Raw genomic sequence first — 16,847 nt, 5'->3', positions numbered from 1 at the left:
CCAACCATAGCCTCCTCGCCGATGTTGCCCAGTTAGCCCTGTGCTGCCGTCGTTGATTCAAAGTTGTTGTTGCATTAGCCATCCTCTACTTGAAATCTAAGTCTGAGTTTGATTTGTGCAATTTAATGGTGGGTCAGTAATAAAAGTTATTTAAAAAAAAAATTGGACTTATCTTGTGATGGATGTGTTGCTGGTGGGAGAGGGAATGGAGGTGGTGCTGCCGGTTTAGTCCTTTTTTTTTTTTTTTTTTAAGTCTCATAGATTTGGGGTTTTTGGTTTGGATTTTGATTTCTCTATTTTGGTTTCTTTAGAAGATTGTTCTGGGTTTTATTTGTACGAAGATTGTTATGGGTTTTAAAATCTATGTTGTTGTGCTTAAGACCCGAAATCACCCAACCGATTCCAACTCGCTCAACTGATGACCCGTGCTATCGAGTTCAACTTGAACAATCGGTCGGCCACGGGTCTATTTTCCGTTCACCTGATTCAATCGGGTCAGATGCAGGTTAGACCCAAACCCGATCCGACCCATGGATAGCCCTACTCTTGAATCGTGGCCACTTGTAAAGTTGCAAGTTGTTGGATGAGAGCTTATCATGCTAAACTATCTTAGTCTTATTTTAAGATTAAAAAAAAAGTATACATCACATGATTTTTATCTTCCCTAATCAAGTACTTATTATCAATGTTTTCAGAACCGGACCGGACCAGGAGGTCTGACCGTGAAAACGGGAACCAGGATAAAAATCAGTTTTTTAAGCATAAAAAACTGTATTTTTAATTAATTCTGTGAACCTCTAAAACCGGGGTTGGACCGCATGAACTGGTGTCAAGAACCGTGAGGTCCAAACCCTTAGCAATTTTTTTTTATTTTTTATTTTATAAAAACAACTTAACACAATTTTATTCAACTTAATTAAATTATCCATCTCTTACCAGGAATAAAAAAAATATATAATTAAAATCCTTCAAAGATATTCAACTTTACTTCAAAAATTAATCATAAATTTTAATGTTTTCATGATTATTATTTTATTTTATTAACTTTCTAATTTAATTATTAAATATATACTTGAAAATCATTAAAATTTCCTCACATATATATAGATATATTAGTCAATTTTTCTAGTTTTATAAAGTTAATATCTATATGTAGGCTTTAATTAATTATTAAATTAATTATGATATCATCACGGTTCGACTCCGATTCAACCTCGGTTCGACCTCAAAAACCTTGAACCTCTCCCTTTTACGGTTTAATGAATGGTCCGAGTTTCAAAACATTGCTTATTATCCTAATGAACTTAGTACCATGTAAAATAGTAAAATATTGCTATTAAAGTTTCTTCTTTTGGGGGGCATGTAAGATTCCTGTAATTATAATTTGTCCCTAAAAAAACCTTTTCTAGAGGTTCAAAAACTCCAATGCATTATTGACTTTTGTTAATTTTAAATTGTGTGTCTATATATATATTGCAATAAATAGCAAGACAATTTAAGATGTTGCAACTATATCATTCAATTTGAAGTTAATTCCGGATCATCTTGTTTAATTTTTGTTGGTTTCATCATTTGAAGTATCACTTTTGAACGGAACAAACTTACAACAACTGAAGAAAGATTTGATTGGGTCCTTCCTTGTTAAAAGCTTTTCCATCCCATTGACTTGGAAGTTTACATCACCTTAAATGTTATATTGGTATAATTAACTATGTTTTTATTTAATTATTTTTAACTGTGAAAATTGTTCTTCATGTATAAGACTGTATTTGAAGTTAAAGGTAAGATGGCCTTTTGCCCCTTTATTTATAGGCAAAACAAAAGGGAGGGATGACCTTTTTCTTTATTATGTAAGCTTCGGATACCAAACAAGTAAAACCATATATTAAAAATTAAAATATATATATATTAAAAAAAAACCATATTTTAAAATAAGATAAAGATAGACAAGCTTAAATACAGCCGCCCCACCATTAGATCCTTTCCAGCTCTGCTTTATACGATAGGCTAGCTAAAGTAGAAATCAATGTCCAAGATTGGGGAATGGTTCTTATTGATTTTTTCAACTTAAAAAATAGCTAGCCTAGTATGCTTTTTTGTTAGTAACTTGGTCAATTTGTCCCTTCAATTTCAGAAAAGCTTTGCTTCACACCCTTTGGCACGTTGTATTGCCAAATAATAATGATTCACCGTGCTTTTTTTGAGAAAGCATTCATTCATTGCTTGGTCTCCACTATCCGCTAATCACCCAAAAATAAATTTAAACATAGGTCTGATTAATCACCGCACACTCTTGGTGCGATGGTCACTCCATAAATATAAGTTTTTGTGGAGTGTGGAGGGTAAGGGCCGGGGTTCAAGTATCCAGAGGGAACTTCACACACATATACATTTAGATTAGATTAAAGTAGAATTCTATCTTCTATCAAAAAAAAAAAAGCATGGGTTTGGTTAAGCCATCTATTTTTAGAAATATTTTGTGAAAAATTAAAAAAGCTGTAAAACTTTTTTAATTCTCGATAAATTTTTTTTCAAATATAGTATACTATTGTGTATCTTTAGGCACACATTATTAAAATCCTCCTTTAAACATAGATGCTAAACCCTATTAGTCAAAACAATGAACATGTTTTTCCACATAATTAAAAACAATGACAGAGTAGAATGTCGGCAGTCTTCCTTTTTGTGGGTTCGGGTACACGTACAAGGACTAGTAGTACTAATAAAACTATAATACATGTTATTGTCAATGACGTCCATCTTCAAATAAAAGAAGAAAAAATTAATTAAAACCTTTGGTAAAACAAAAGATACACGATAAAAATAGTATATATAAAAGTAATGTTAGACTGTTACTCTAATAATATGTAGTGTACATTTGGCTCTAGCTTAAAAAATAATTTATTTTATTATTTAATTTTTTTTTTGCTATTATTTATAAGTCCATTACACTTTTTGATATTATTTATGGATTTCATTATACTATTTTAGCTAATTTTTAGTTTTATCTATAGTATTTTTAGCAAAAAATTTTCAGTTTCAACAAAATAAGCGAATGTCAAATAGACCTGTAACGTATCACATTATAATTAAAATTGTGACAAAAAAAAAAATAGTAAGAACCTGGTAGCCTTATCTTTGTAGAAGGTAGAACCGGACGACAGGAGATTTAGAGAAATGTTGAAATTTATATATTTTTAAATTATTCGATCTGTTTTTTTGTTTTTTATAAAAAAATAATTTAAAAGTTTACACTTTATAGCAATTCCGTTAATTAATGCAGATGGGTCTTCAGATGATGAGAGCCACCATGTTTGGATAAGAATGAAGTTTGAAACGCAAGCCATGTGGGTGGCGCAATGATAAAATGAATGTGCATTTATATGAATTGGTCAAACACGAGGTGCCATTGCTACACCAACTTTATTCCATCCGTGATTAATAGTATTTATTCAAAGTCTTTGAACTGCTAAAATCAACAAACACACACACACACCATGCACCAATTTCCACAAATTGTTTGTCGGTTTACATAACAACCTATATAAAAAAATTGTTTAATTTTTCTTATTATAAAAGTCAATAAATTATTTTAGGCTCTTATTATTATTATTATTATTATTATTATTATTATTATTATTTCAATTTAAAATGTTAGATTGTTTAAAAGTGTAAATTAAACTCCACGTAGGGTACCGATAATTGCGGTGTGTTTATTTGTTGCGATGCATATTATTTAAAAAGGGAATGTGAATCTGTGGGAGATAGATAGATTGATTGATTAATTATTATGAATCCAACAATCCAAAGTGGAAGCGTATAACCAACACCATGCTACTGCTCTGGTGTGGTGTGTAATAAAGAAGCACTTATAATTTTCAGCATGCCATGCCCATGCGGTACTATATGTTGATATTTCATGCACACAGTCATGAATGGCACTTCAATTCTCTTTGTGACGGCACAAAATGTTTAATTAGGTAATTAAGGTAGTACAACTACAAGGGCGGCTTTTTCTAAAGTAGACCCCTGAGAGAGAAGATAGTAGATTATAGATAGAAAGTGAACCAATTTATACTACTTGATAATGGATATATACTTGATCATTGAAACCGTTCTCCGATGGTTTTTTATTAGGGCAAATTACAACTTATTTATTTGAAGTTTGATCGAAATTTAATACTTTATTCACCTAAGGTTAGTTCAATTAGAGTTCTGTAATTCACATTTGTTAAAAATTGGGCTACACCAACTTTATTCCATCCGTGATCAGTAGTATTTATTCATAGTCTTTGAACCGCTAAAATCAACACACACACACCATGCACCAATTTCCACAAATTGGTTGTCGGTTTATATAACAACCCGTATAAAAATGTTTAATTTTTCTTATTATACAAGTCAATAAATTATTTTAGGCTCTTATTATTATTATTATTATTATTTCAATTTAAATGTTGGATTGTTTAAAAGTGTAAATTAACCTCCACGTAGGGTACCGATAATTGCGTTGTGTATGTTTGTTGCGATGCATATTATGTAAAGAGGGAATGTGAATCTTTGGGAGATTGATTGGTTGATTGATTATTATGAATCCAACCATCCAAAGTGAAAGTGGTCTAACCCACCTCATGTTACTGCTTTGGTGTGGTGTGACCCCAAAGTGGAAGTTGTATAACCCACCCCATTCAGCATGCCATGCCCATGCGGTACTTTATATTGATAATTCATTTACACAGTCATGAATGGTACTTCAATTCTCTTTGTGCCAGCACAAAATGTTTAGGTAAAGTTATACAACTACAAGGGCGGTTTTTCTAAAGTAGATCCCTGAGAAAAGATATTAGATTTTAGATAGAAAGACAAACAATTTATACTACTTGATAATTGATATATACTTGATCATTGAAACTGCTCCCCAATGATTTTGTATTAGGGCAAATTACAACTTATCTATTTGTGGTTTGATCGAAATATAAGTTATTTATTTATGGTTTGAAATTTAACAATTTACTCATGTAAGGTTAGTTCAATTGAGCTAAATATGCATTTTTGCTCCACTTTTATGTTTCTCTCTTTCCAGAACACCAAAAAAAAAATATATATATATATATATATATACACAAAAACAAGACAAAACAAAATAAAAAATGGAGAGTTTTGTAAAAATTAATATTTGAAACCTATATTTGAAACTCCTAACAACAATAAATCTGAGCACTTAGGAAACTCTGAATCTTTTTCCAACCTCCTCACTGCCTGTCCTGTCCTTATTTAGAAGTCCCCAGGTAGTTCAAAATGAATAAACTAGAATTGAATGAATTTATGATTGCGATTAAGAACAAAGCTCAGAAAGTTAATAATGCCACTAATTGTAATCAACAAATTTAGTGAGGATGCAAGACGCAGGGACCATGGATTTATGATTGCCATTGATGATTGAATACAAAGTTCAAAAAGTTATTAATGTCACTAAGGGTGTGTTTGTTTGGAGGTGAAATAGGGTGGATGGAAAACTTTGGAGAGAAAATGGAAAGAAAAACTTTTTGGAGTGTGTTTGGTTGGGTGGAGAGAAAGAAAAATAAATAATGGGACCGAGTGTTTTCTCCCTAGACCCACCAAAAAGTTTTCTTCTCAAAATAAAAAGAAAATTAAAGGAAGAAAATTGGGCTACTTAATGGAACAAAATGCCCATGTCAAGTTCTTTTCCCTTCTTTTTATGTTGCCTCTTTCTTCTTCTTCTTCTTCTTCTTTTTTTTTTTTCTTGGGCTGGTTGGGCACATTGCCTCTCTCTTTTTTCTTTTTCTTTTTCTTTTTTTTCCTTTTTTTTTTTTCTTTCCTGGACATTCCTTTTTTTTTTCCTGAGTTGTGGGTGTGATAGTTGTTTTGTTTTTTTTTTTGTTTAACTAGACATGATTCTCATTTTTTAATAAATTGGGTGATTGCTTTTTTTTTTTTTTGTCATTTTTTTGTTTAAATTGGCCATTATTTTTTAACAAGGGTATATGAGTAAATTTATACAAACTCACTTTTTTCTATCTCTCCACTTTTCCACTCCCAAGTCCCAACCAAACAAAAAGGAGAAAAATTAAAATATTTTCTATCTTTTCACTTTTTCACCATTTCAACCAAACGGACCCTAATGGAAATCAACAAATAATGTGAAAGATGGTATTGAATAGTAGGTATTACTAAACGGCCCTAGCCATGAGCTGCCATTATTTTGCAATGTTAGGAATATCTTACACCTCATCATCCCATGTGATCCTTATCTTAAATAGACATCTTTTTCCTTTGCATTTTGTTTGTTAGATTTTTTTTTCCCCCTAGACATTTAGGAGCTTAACAGAACATACATAATGTCAAGTTCAAGTGGAAAGAGTGCTATAACCTATCACATGCATTGCCTCCTTCATCCGTAATATAATTACCACATTGATCAATGATATTAATACTTTAAAACTCATTTTATAATTGCTCTTTAATTATGGAAGTTTTTTATATGTTACTATTGTTCTTTGGTATCTAGATGTTCTTGAAATTTTCCAAACCCATTTCGGATCATGACCAAGGCAAAACCACCCATGCTCATTTCATGTGTTCGTCTTTATGAGTACTCATGCAGGCAAAAAAACTGTGTAGATAAGGTTAAACAAGAAGAACATATACTCAGAAAAATAAAACCCAATTCAACTCCACAAATGTATATTATCCTTCTCTCTCTTTTTGCTTCATGGTTTCTTTTTTCTTTTTTCTTTGTTCGACGTTCTGGGTTGTGGGTTGATCTGATTTGAGGTTCTTTGTTTGGGGTTCATTAGCAACTTTTGACTAAACGATTTCTTTATCTCCCTTTTGTTTTGGTGGGTTTTGTGTGCATTTATTTTTTTGTTTTTTGATTTGGAGTGGAAGGCTTGGCAATGTACGAATAGTGCTTGTAGAAAGATTCATCTCTACCATAAGTAAATAAGTTCTTTTGGCTGGAGTTCGATGAATGGGATGTGGAGGAGAAGAGATTACGATCAGTGGCGGAGCTAGAAATTTAGGTAAGAGGGGGCAAGATTAGAAGACAAGATTTGTAAAGTAAAAAAATGAATCTGAAAAAAATTTATCAATATTAATAACAAAAGAAATACACAACTATATGCTAATGTAATTACCATATAGAATCTAACATAAAATCATGGTTTTAAAAACCAGTACGGTAAAAGAATCGAAAAAGAGATTGGTTACCGGTTTTTTGGTCAGACCAGTGGTCAAACCGATAACATTATAAATAATACAATTAATTTTTTTAAATAATAAAAATTAAAAATATATATTTTAAGTTTTTTTTTAACTAAGTTAAACATATATATATATATAATTTTAAAAAATAACGTGAGTTTAGTTTTCGTGTATTAAATTTAGAAATAAAAATAACAAAACCTAATAGTAATAGTTTTAATTTTCCAATTGTATTTTTTTAACAAATCTAGTGGAGCACTTATGGCAATAATATAATGACTTGTAAAATTATCTAATATTAATATGAAGTGTCATGTTCCCAACATTTGTACAATACTTTCACAACAAATCATGTGTGGTAAGTTGTTATTGATTTAATTTGAACACACCACTTAAATTATTTTTATTCACTAGTATTAGCTAGTAACTACCCTACACTTAAGATTTATTGTAAAAATATTATGAAAATATTGTGATAGCATTTCTTAATTTTAACTTCTTATTTTTTAATTTATTTTTCCCTTATCTCTTTTTTCTTCATCCACACATTTCTTTATTCTTTTTTTTTCTCCTCCACACATATTATTTCCTTTCTCTCTGATCTTTATCTTCACTTTTGATCACTTTTCTTTTCACTTTTCTCCTCTACAGACTACCACTTCGTCCACTCCATATTCCACAACATACCAATATACTATATTATAATTATATGTAAAAAAATTTGCAAGTTCAGGGGGGCACCTACCCCCCCTCGCCCCCCCCCCCCCCTCCCTCCACCCTTGATTACGATGGTTCTTAATTTTTACAAGACTCTCCCTTTTTATCTTGTTTTGTCTTTTTTTTTTTTATGTATTTTTTGTTTTGGTAAGATAGAAACATAATAGTAAAGCAAATTTAGCCATATTTTTAATAGAGATGAGTTACGAAACTCTAACTGAATTAATCTCGAGTGAATAAAATGTAAAATTTTAAATCACTAATAAATAAGTTATAATTTGTCATTTTTATTAACTCTCTCCTCTTTTCCATTTATTATTGATTCAACGCTCATAAAAAGTAGGGAAGTTTCCTACCATTTTTCTTTTAACACAAAAAAAAAAAAAAAAAAAAAGCCACCATTGGATGGAATCTCCATGAAATGAGATTTGACTGTCCCGCACCACCTGACAAATATTATTGTCTCTCTAGATGTTGCTCATATGCTTAACTACAAAATATATTATATTTCATTTTAAATTACTTGAAACTTTTGTAATAGAAAAATGTATCAATTTTACACATTATGACCCAAAAATTTTTGTAATAGAAAAACTTTGAGCATGTGTAAAGTCTTCTAAAATAGAAAAAAATACCAATTTTACACATTTTGACCCAAAAAAAATTAACATTAGTGGGTATAAAATTTTGTATTTATACACAATTGCTACAGTAACCGTACATATATGCACTGTTACTGTAGCTCGTCCATCTATTATTTTAATATTATCTTTGTAAACTACAAAAAAGCGTTTTTCACTCTTCTTTTTTTTTTTCTCTCCTCTCACCTAAACAACACCAACGCCTCTCAATAGTCTCTCCTTGTTTCATTCCTAAGCTCTTCCTCTCATCTTCTCTTCGTCTACTTCTCAACAGCTCTTGCTCATTCTCATCACCACGGGAAATAATGTGACCAATTTGGGGGATTTGCAGCCCCGTGAGGAGGGTGGATCAACTTGGAGGTGTCTCTATTGACAGACTTTGGGACTAATTTTTCTAAAAAGGTATGGGTTTTTCTCATTGAGATTTTAGGGTTTTTTTTTTTTTTTTTTTTTTTTTTTTTTTTTTTGTTTCAAACAAGATTCTTGGGAGTTTCTCTAAACTAATTTTTTTTTTAGGGATTCTTCGGAACACACCCGAAGTCATTTTTGAAATTTATTAGTATTTTAGATTTTGTGTGTATTTATATTTGATTATTTTAGTGTTCAGGTAAGGATTAAATTTTATGTCTTTTAGATAGGAATTAGTTTCCCCATGTGTAGGAAGTCTTTGAAGAATTTGGAGTTTTTTAAACTTGTATTAAATTTCTATTTCTCCCCTATTTTCAGACTGCTTTAATAGGGTATATATGTTGTATATGTTTTGGACTTATCAATAACACTTCTATCTTTTACCTCAATGTGTGAAAAGATTATTTGCTGATTTGGTGGAGTCTCTTATTACTTAGTTATAAACTACTTCAACTTGATGTTAAAGGTTTTACATTGATTTTGGATGTTTCTTTGGGATATACTTGAGAAACATATACTATTTATTGGCCATAAAAGAACTACCTAGTATGTCTCTGTCTGTGGAGCAATTTTAATCTAGGACTAATCTTATAGGCTGCAAGCAGTATAGCTAACAAGATGATGGCCTTGAAATCAGAGTGATTATTCCTTGGATCAATCACCAATCATGGTATTTGGCCTTTAAGTCCCATGTCTCCATCACTTTATATATGCTAGTAAAAAAGGAGTCAAATATTAAAGCATTATAGTTCCTTTTGAGATTATACAATTGAATGCTTATTGACTTCAATTTAAGCTTTTCTAGCATGCCTGGCTTACCCACCTCTGTCAATTCTTTTCCCCTGCACTATCAGTAGATAAATTTCAACTTCAATTTTGTTGTTTATTAGTGCTGCTTATGAATTATTTTGGTGTTTATTAGGTGATGGACCCACAAAATCCCTTCTTCCTTAACATTTTACAAGACAAGGAACAAGGTTTTGAGTTTTTTGACAGTAATATTTTGATGTCCACTCCGCATTCAGATGTGAATGTCCATCAATTTCCACCCCAAGTTGAAACGGGACAATCTACACCCCCATTGCAAAAAAAAAAAAAAATCAACGACTAAGAGAGGTCAACGGGGAAAAAACTTCACCGTAGATGAAGAAATTAAGCTAGTGTCTGCGTGGCTCAATGTTAGCTTAGATGTCGTGACATCGACGAGACCAAAAACACACAACATGTTGGGATAGAATTTGGTCAACCTTCCACAATGACAAGAAATTTACCCACTCCAAGGATTCTTTAAATAGTCGGTGGTCAACAATTCAAAGGGAGACCAACAAGTTTTGTGGATACGTGGCCCAAACTGAGAACCAGAATGAAAGTATTTCAACTCAACATCTAATATGTATTGTACATCAATGCACTTTTAGTTTTATGATTCTCATTATTTTCAATTTTTTACTTTTGTAGATTAATGATGCAAAAACTATGTATAATAGTAATAGCAAAAATGCATTTCAATTGGAACATTGTTAGAGAAATTTGAGGTATAAAGCTAATTGGTTGAATCTAAGAGATAATTTGAAGGTCCGCATAAGACAGCCAGCCACACAATCTTTCCATACTTTTGCAAGCTCAATAAATCTAGGTGAAGAAAATGATGAGATGAACTCCGGCGAAACCTTGGAGAGACACATAGGCAAGAAGGCCGAAAAGGATAAATTAAAGAAAAGAAAGAATTGTAATAACATGGTCCCAATACTTTCCTCCCAATTGGACGAAATTAAGGAAGAAAAGAGGAGAATGCATAAGGAGAAAAAGGAAAGTATGCGCATTACATTAGAAGAACGAAAATAGTTAATGCACATTGTGTCCGAATAACGAAGAAAGTTGATTCATATCAAGGAAGAGAAGAAAGAAGTCGAAAAGAGGAAAGTGAAAGATGAAATTATGATGAAAGATACAAGAACCATGGATCTTGAGCAAAGAGTATATATTCGTCTATGTCGTTTAGAAATCTTGGAGAGGTTAAGGTATAAATTTCCATCATAATTTGAATATTATTATTTACATTATCTAATCAAGTAAATTTTTGTATAGTGCACGGACAATAGCACATGGTTGACATAGATGATTTGATGTTAGACATCTCTTTTGTAGTATTTACTTGTGCAGAGAACATAAATATTTAATCTCTAATCATGTTAGATATATATTTGTAGTCTTCACTTGTGCAAGGAAAATAGCAATGTTGTAAATTTTGTATTGTGCACAGACAATAGCACTTGATTATTCAATTTAATTCGTGATTATGTTCTTGTCATTATGTTTTGGGTGATTAAAAGTCTTTGTTTTGGGAGTGTAAGCAAAGAGCTGTTATTGCAAGCTTAAGTTGCAAGCTTGTTTCAAGTGAACATGCTTGCTTATTACATGCTCACTTGTGCGCATAACCTTGAACCTGTTACCATTATTCATACTATGAAGAGCAGAATTCTGTGGTATGATTACAAACTTGGCTTGCTAGAAAAAAATAGTAAAACAGCTGTCACTAAATGACTTAATGACTTCAGGTTTTAATTTGGAAATTCACATAACTCTATGAAGTGACAATACTTCAATTTTTCTTTTTGGAATTTAATTATTCAAGTATTCACATCATTCAGCATGAGTCACTGCAATCAATAGGAACAAAATTAATACTTTCATGGTCATGTGCAAGTCATTCTTATGATGGCTATCAAATTACTAATGGTTTTCTTGAAAGCTTAGTTTACTGCTAAGTGCTAGTAGTTTCAAATTATTCCACACACTTCCTTTTTTTTCTTTAAAATTGATGATATTTTGTAATAAACCTTCTAACGTGTCCATGTTTAGGTGCCCAACATCAAAGGAATGCAATTTGAAAATTTTATTCTAATATTAAACATAGTAAATTTCAAATTCCAATGAAGGTTCACACTAAATAAAAGTAGTAATACTTAGAAATTAAGAATTCCAAATTCCTACGACTGGCCTTGTAGTTGCCATAGATGCTCGACGAGATCCGCTTGAAGTTGAGAATGAATTTTTCTATCTCTGATGGAATTATGACGTTCAATGAACCGCATAAGGTTACAAGTGGGATTATGTGACACCGGTTCGGGTCCACTATCATCGATTTGATCATAATCAAAGTCATTTGCTCCAAGGTAAGTATGTTGCACATTACCAACAATCATATTATACAATATTATGCATGTCATCATAATGTCCTTAAGCATTTCAAGGTGGAAAAAAGGTGCAGGCCCGCATCCAATTGCAAATCGCACTTGAAGCACTCCAAATGCACGTTTGATATCCTTCTTGGCCGCCTCTTGTGCGGAAGCAAAATGCTATTGTTTACGGTCTTGTGGTGCTAGAATTGTTTTGATAAATGTTCCCCATGATGGATATATATTGCTCAAGGACATTGATGCCATTGTGAGACCCCAGTAACTCAAAAAATGCATGTCATATCTAAAGGTCATATGATGGCATGATTTCCATAATTATCGTTGGATCACGAATATGACCAATATATTGACATTTCCACTTACTTGGACAATTCTTCTATTTCCAATGCATGCAGTCGATGCTCCCCTGCATTCCTGTAAATCCACGGTGTTGGCCAACCTCTAACAACCTTGCAATGTCATTGTCATTTGGTGACCTCAAGTACTTTTCAAAAAAGATTGAAACTACTGCTTTAACCGTTTTTTAAGCATTTTATTGGAGTGCTTTCTCCAATCCTCAAGTATTCCTTCATGAAATCAGCCAACACTCCATAAGCAAGCATTCTGATTGCGGCAATCATCTTTTGAAGAGAAGACAACCAGAGTGTGTTAGCCACATTTCTTTTTGGAACAAACTATGGTTTAGTAGCTTCAATTCTTGAATGGATATGTAGAAAAAGAGAACGACTCATTCAAAACCTCCTTCAAAATACATTAGGATGATACACTGGTGTTTCAACAAAATAATCATGGAAAAACCTATCATGACCTTTTAAAGGATTACGCCAGATAAACCCGTGAGGTTGAAAAGAACGACAACATGATGTTGATGCTCCTTCATTGTTTAATTCTTCTATGGCAATAGCTAGAGTAAGTTCCAACTCATCATCCTCTGAAGATGAGTCAAATGGAGGCTCATCATTTGGAAAAATAAAATCAATGTCATAATGGAAATCCATTAAAAGAGAACAAAAACCGAATGAAAGAGATAATTTTGTAGACGTGGATGAAATTAGAGACAAAATGGTCATTTTTATAGAGCAAGAATGTGACTTGAGTTTAAATTTCAAAAATTTGACCTTTAGATTTGAATTTACCATTGGGTTTAAAGTTTAAAAAATATATATATATATATATATATATATATATATATATATATATATATATATATATATATATATATATATGACCTTTCGGTTTGAATTTACTATTGAGTTTAAATTTCAAAAATTTGACCATTAGGTTTGAATTTACCATTGGGTTTAAAGTTAAAAAATTTAACCTTTATGTTTAAATTTCTCAATTATAATCGGTGGATATAAATTTCAAAATTATAATCATTGGGTCAAAATTGAAAAAAAAAAAATGACAATTAGGTTTGAATTTATCGTCGGAGCCACTATTTTGGCAATTCAGTCATCGATTCTAACAATACGGTGGTCTGAGACATCGATTTGGCGACGGTCATTGGAACCACTATTACAACAATCGGCCCACCGGTGATGGTAGTACGTTGGTCGAAGACACCACTAGTGGTGTTCGTCGAAGCCACTATTTCGATAATTTACCCATTGGTGGGTCACTATTCAACGGTGCGGTGGGCGGCAAGACCAATCCGGTGGCATTCGTCGGAACCACTATTTCGGCGGTTCGGCCATCAGACCTCCACCACAAGTGGCTCCATTAGCAAAGCTACCAGTGTTGGTAGTTTACTTAAAATATAAGTTTAAATTAAAAAAGTACGACCATTTGGGAAAATAATAAAAAATTGATGAAGAATGAATATTTTATTGAAAAATCTTGTAAAATAGATAAACTGATGTGAGTATTTTATAAAAGTGACGGTGTAAAATAGAAAAAAAATAAGTTTTTGTGTAAAATAGACAGAATCTTTTACATATGCTAATGCAGTTGCTTTTATATTTCTTTTTAAATTACTTGAAACTTTTGTATTAGAATTTCAATTTATTTTTTTAAGATAGTTATAATATGTTGCTACTAATCTTTTAACTAAAATATTTTTGTGGGAGGAAGAGATCTGAACACAACATAAAGCCCATGGGCCCAGTCTGAAGATAGGCAAAGGCCCATCCATGTGCCAATCTAGACCCGACACGTGGACTAAAGTCTGAGGAGGGAAGACATAGAGACCACGCTAATTCAGACTTGACATATGGACTAAAGGTCCAAGGATGGAATGCGGACAAAGCCATTGTCCAAGGAGCCCAAGGAACGAATGCACCTTGGGAGTACCTCAATTAGTCATCTAAACTGAAAGGGGAGGGCATCGTGAAATACATTAGAGACGTGCAAGTAAAGAAGAGATGAAATATTTGGGAAGATAACCATCACCTCTACATTCAATGCACTGCACCAACTTAGCTAACCGCATTTATGAGAAAAAGACACCTAAACAGTAGTTTCACAGCTCACAACGCTCTACCACCTCCAGCAGGGTTCTAATGGAACAAGCATCCAAATTGCAACCCAGAGATGTATAAGTGGAGGGCTCAGATGCATTAGGAGGGACTATATAAAGGAAAGGAATCCCTCCAAGAAAGGGATTGAAAAATAGAAGCTGAACAAGAGATAAGAGAGTATCAACTTGTATTAAGATTGAAGCAAATAATATATGAACATTCCATCATCGGACAAGCCCGAGGAAGAGTTTATACTTCATTTGTGTTTCATTTCATCATATTAAGAGTCACGACTTTACTGATTTCATGCTTGGAACATACAGAGCATTATAGTTGACTTAGAAAGCTCACTCTTTTATAAATTAATTGTGTTGGGCCAGAAATACCAAGTATCACTATTCTGAGTAGGCTTGGGACCATCTTTGAGCCCTTACAATTTTCTCCCTTAGACCTTCAAGTACTTTGTGCATGAGAAAATACCAATTAAGTTACAAAGCCCTTCACAGAATTTCAATTCAAGTATAATTTTTTAAATTTAATTTCTCGAAACTTAAGTAATAGAGTTTAATATAAGGTAAAATACCTTAATATATGATAATAATTAATGAGATATTATGCACTTGTAGAGAGATAACTATTTAGTGTAACCTAAGGCCCAACTTTTAATAATGGGTAGTGTTAATGGGCATTGTAAGGTGCCTCTTAAGAAACGCCTTGATGTCAGTTCAGTACTATTTTCAGTTATCTTATCAATTTATACCAATTTTTTATTAGATGGATCCCACAAACTGCCCGTTAACATTTCCCTTTAATAATTTTCATTTTTTGTTTTTACTATGATATATATAACATAATTGAAGTTAATTTACTAATGCATCTTTATTTTACAACACATTTCACAAGCCCGATTCAACTAAACTAAACTAAACTTCTTTGCAGGTTTAATTCATGTATTATATTATATTTTATTCTTTTAAGCATAGCTAAGTAGTTGAACTAATAATGCCATCACATAGTCAAAGTTAAGTTGTCTATTAATTGTCAGATCGTAATTTAGTCTTGGTTAGAGTTCCGGTCTTGATAATATTTACTAATAGTCCACATTTTCTAGTGGTCATGGGCTCATTCCTAAGGGTTTGAGAAGTGGAGGTCCCAGGTTTGAATTGCACAATAGGAAGCTCTTGGAAAATAACTTCATACTTAGTTCATGCTCACTAGCGTTCTCAATGGGGCTAGGTGCATAACTATTCATTTGGATCCCCTGCTTCTACAGGTCTGAGCCCAGTGGGTAGAGTGTCATGATCACATCCAAGTAAAAGACACTAAATCAAGTCACCCACTACCTATTTTATTTTCATAGAAAAATGTCTAATCTGCAGAAGTGGATTAACAATAGTAAAGTTTGCTAAACTCTAGTATCAAAGGTAGCATTAATTAGGACTAAAAATTAAACCTAACAAAACCGCTTGAATCAAATCTAATTTTTTCATTTCTTTCTCAGTTTGGTTTCAATTTGAATTTTTGAAAAACAATTTTTTTAAGTTTGGTTTCAAATTCAAAAAATATTAATTTGAACCAAACCAAAACCAACCATTATGTATTAAATATTAACATGTACAAAATAGTTCAAGATTGTATCATTGGCCTTTTTTTTTTTTTTTTTTTTTTTGTGAAAAATTTATCCTAAGTTTGAGCTGGTCAAAACTTAAGTATAGTATTTTAAGTGTAGTAACTAAATTTCTCAGTTAAATTATTCCTTGTGTTCGCTTAATCCACATCAGTGTTAACGGTGCCAAACTCAACCACCTACATAGTAGCACTACAAGCATGAGAACCCAACCACCACACGACAGTGCCAAAACACCACACCAATGACATCAAAACCATCACACAGTGTTCCCCCCCCCCTAATTTCTTATAAAAATTTGACTATTACACTATGTTAACTTATTTAGAAGCCGTTTGGTAATGTTGTTCTAATAACGTTGTTTGTATTTTTAAAAAATACATGTGGCTGAAAAAATATGTAAAAATACATGTAATGTTATTTAAAAACTGAAAATATGTTTAAATATATGTATCAAACGGCCCTAAGATCGTGCTGACAACATAATGAGCTCTACTAAACTAAATACAATTTTTTCTTCTTGTCAATTTGGGTTTCTCTTCTTATATTAAATTCAACCTACGTCGTTTTG

This window comes from Castanea sativa, chromosome 5 (genome assembly GCF_040712315.1).
Source record: "Castanea sativa cultivar Marrone di Chiusa Pesio chromosome 5, ASM4071231v1".
Taxonomy (NCBI): domain Eukaryota; kingdom Viridiplantae; phylum Streptophyta; class Magnoliopsida; order Fagales; family Fagaceae; genus Castanea; species Castanea sativa.
This window is presented reverse-complemented; position numbering follows the sequence as displayed.